The sequence below is a fragment of the Notechis scutatus genome, chromosome Z (assembly GCF_049901735.1).
Source record: "Notechis scutatus isolate UNSWTSFEM ecotype Mainland chromosome Z, rNotScu1.2, whole genome shotgun sequence".
Lineage (NCBI taxonomy): Eukaryota > Metazoa > Chordata > Lepidosauria > Squamata > Elapidae > Notechis > Notechis scutatus.
Genome location: NC_142025.1, coordinates 105375197 through 105379159, shown reverse-complemented (window position 1 = coordinate 105379159; position 3963 = coordinate 105375197). Strand labels below are relative to the sequence as shown.

Genomic DNA, 3963 nt, shown 5'->3' with positions numbered 1-3963 from the left:
GCTGATCCCGAAGGAGGATCTAGACCATAGATTTATTAAAAATTACAGACCGATTTCACTCCTGAATGCAGATTACAAACTATTCTCTTCTATTATAGCTAATAGATTAAAACAGGTTTTAAACACACATATCCATGAAGACCAAAATGGATTTCTCCCATTTCGACAAATTAAGAATAATTTAAGAACAGTGATAGACATTTCAGAATTCTATGAAGCCCATCCGGAAAAACAATTTGCATTTATGTTTTTGGACGCTGAAAAAGCATTCGATAATTTAAATTGGCATTTCTTAATACAAAAAATATACAATATGAACCTTGGCACTAGATTCGAAAACATCGTAACTACAATTTACCACACCCAACAGGCAAATATTCTAATAAATGGGGAACAAACTGGCCCAATAAAAATAGAAAAAGGGGTAAGACAGGGTTGCCCTCTCTCTCCTCTGCTTTTCATATTCGCCCTAGAATCACTCTTGACGTGCATTAGGCAAAATTCGAGAATTAGAGGACTGAGGATTAAATCAGAAGAGTATAAAGTACAAGCTTTCGCTGATGATATGGTTTTCTTTTTGGAGGAGCCTATAGAAAAAGGACATAACTTATTAGAAGAATTAGAACGATTTGGAGAAGTTGCAGGACTCAAAATTAATAGGAAAAAAACGAAACTAATGACTAAAAACTTAACAGGAGACCAGAATAAAGAGTTAGAGACATCAATGGGAATACAGGTGACAAAAAAAAATTAAATACCTAGGAATTTGGCTAACTCCACAAAGCAAATCACTAAAAGAAAACAATTATGACAAACTACTCCAACAATCTAAGAAAGATTTAGATTCCTGGAGTAAATTACAGCTTTCTTTACTGGGCAGGATTGCCTTGATTAAGATGAATATACTTCCAAAATTTCTATATTTATTCCAGACAATTCCAATCAAATTAAATATTTTTTTTTATAGAACTAAATAAGATAACGCTAAAATTTATTTGGCAGGGGAAAAAAGCTAGGATCAACGTAAAAGCCTTACAAGATTTGAAAAGCAGAGGAGGGTTAGCCCTGCCAAACTGGGAAATATATCATACGGCAGCCATTTTACTATGGATAAAGGAATGGGTGAATCTAACCAACAAAAGAACACTAATATTAGAAGGCCACGATATGCAGAAAGGATGGCACGCCTTCCTGTGGGAAACTGGGAAACCCAGGCAATCATATTTCCATAGGCACCTTATCAGGGACTCGCTACTAACCAATTGGAAAAAAGTACGTAAAAAACTCTATCTAAAAATACCGATTTGGCTTTCTCCAATGGAAGCAATAGTACACCCTAATAATTTGGATATAACTAAAATGATTAAATACGAGAATTTATTAGACCCACAAGGAAAGCTGAAAACATGACAAGAATTACAAGAGCGAGGATTTACAATTGATCAGTGGGTGTACCTTCAAATCCATAGTAGATATAAACAAGATATTAAGGAATTCGGAATCTACAATAAATTGCAGACTTTAGACAAAATTCTATTAGGACCGAATAAAAAAAAAATATCTAAATTCTACAAACACCTATTGGAAACGGAACTTGAACAAGAGATTGTTAAAGGAAATATGATTGCGTGGAGCAGAAACATGGGACAGAGTATCACCCTAGCAGAATGGGAAAGGATCTGGAATAGGAACATCAAGATCACGAAATCAGCAGCTTATAAAGAAAACTCATACAAAATGTTTTATAGATGGCACCTGTCCCCTTCGAGATTAGCGAAAATGCACCCCAACACGAGTCCCAAATGTTGGAAATGTCAAAACATAGAAGGTACCTTCTTCCATATGTGGTGGTCATGCAAGGAAACTCAGAAATATTGGCAAAAAATTAGGCATTGGCTAGAGGAGATAACTAAGGAACAAATTGAGTACAAACCAGAGTCCTTCCTTTTAGGAATTTTTGATAAACAAGTATCCAAAAAATTGAAGTATATTATAATTCATATCCTAACCGCAGCCAGACTGGCGTTCGCTCAGTGTTGGAAATTACCTTCTATCCCCACTGAACAAATGATCATCCAGAAAATTTTAGAATGCGCTGAAATGGAAAAACTAACCCAATCATTAAAAAATAAAGAATCCTCAACCTATTATAACAATTGGAATCCTTGGTATAATTGGCTAAATCAAAGATAGTCCACTTCAAGAAAATTTTTAGCCAAGGGCTACCTAAGTAGAGATAATGAAAAGTACCGCTGATGATATACTTGAAGAAGAAAGGATCTTACAGACAGTCACAAAAAATATGGTTTATTTTAACTGTTTTCCCCATTTTACACGCCCCCTTCCCTTACCCTTCCCTCTCTTCCCCCATCTGCATTCCTCTCTTTCCCTCCTGGCCTCTGCCAAGGCCTGTTTTTTTTCTTCTTCTCTGTATATAATTTGTAGATGTGTTGTTTTTAATGGTAAAATTAATAAAGTTTTTCTAAAAAAAAAGAAAAAAAGAAAAAGAGGGAGTTTTCTGGTGTTGATATTGGTCCACTCCTATACAATGGCTATAATAAAAATTAAGTTTCCTTCTGTGGAGTAGGTAGATAGTATGTCTTCCAGAAATGCTGTCATTTCAAAATTCATATCAGTCATTTAGAATACATAACATATTTTTTTATAAAGAACTGTATAATTTTAAAATAGAAGAACACAACTGATACCTAATAATGTTGCTCTGGCTTTCTTGAGTGAGGAAGACAAAAATCATGGCAGACTTCTTTAGTATCTCTAATCTCTAACATAATAATCTGGAGAAATAAAAAATGTGATGTGGTCTTCAAAGAATCCCAAATCCTATTTTTATTGAGAAATAATACAACATAAACAAATAGATATAGATATAGAAATAGAGATGATAAATATAGAGATGATAAAGATAGGGATTATGGAGATGATAATAAATATAGATGATATAGATACAGATGATATAGATATAGGGGTGTGTGTGTGTGAGTGTGTTCATAGTAGATTACAGTGAATTATTTCAAAGGCATACAATTTAGCAACTGTTTTTCTAAGAGCCTCTATTACCTCCCTATTTCGTAAACTATATATCGGGATTGAACAAAGGGGGCAGAATTGTATAAAATATGGATACAAATTTGTTGATTCTTTTCAGGCTATCTGTTTTGGACAAAATGTAGACAATCATTAATGTGCTATAGAAAATGGATACCCACTATGAGATGTGAAGAGCAGGTTGAGAAAGCATTCTTCCTTCCACTGACAGATGACATTCTCATGACAGTAGAAATAATAAAAATATAAGATGCCAAAGTCAAGAAGAAAGGAAGCAAAATACACAGGACAGATAACAGAGTAGTTGCAAATTCAATCAAGTGAGTTTCACTACATGCTAATTTTAATATTGGATTCAATTCACAAAAGAAGTGATTGATTTCACTGGGCCCACCGAACTTTAACTTTAACAAGTGCATTAGATATAAAACTAGGCTCATAACAAATAAACCTTGGAACCATGATCCAACTATAAACTGAAGGCAAATTTTGTCGTTCATTAATGTTGTGTAATGGAGTGGCTTACAGATTGCTACATATTGCTGCCAGGAGACAACATTCAGCAATTGCCAAGACACCAAACAAATAATATTGTATTATACAGCCAGTTACAGAAATTAATTTTCTCCCACCATGAATGAGACTAGTCAACATCACTGGAAGGATATTAGAACTGTAGCACATTTCCAGGAAAGAGAAACTACCCAGAAAGAAATACATGGGGGTATGAAGGTGGGAATCAATAACAACTAGCAACATGATCAGGATATTCCCAACCATGGTAACAAGATAGATAAGTAAGAAGAGGCAAAAGACAGGAACTTGCAGATCCCCAAGTCCTACAAATCCCATCAAATATAATTCTGTGATTTCAGTTTGGTTTTGTGATTCTGCCAT

At 34.3% G+C, this 3963-nt stretch overlaps 1 pseudogene; it reads right to left on the bottom strand.

Moving 5' to 3' along the window:
* Positions 1–3006: 3006 nt before the first annotated feature.
* LOC113424404 (olfactory receptor 10C1-like) lies at positions 3007–3963 on the bottom strand (annotated as a pseudogene).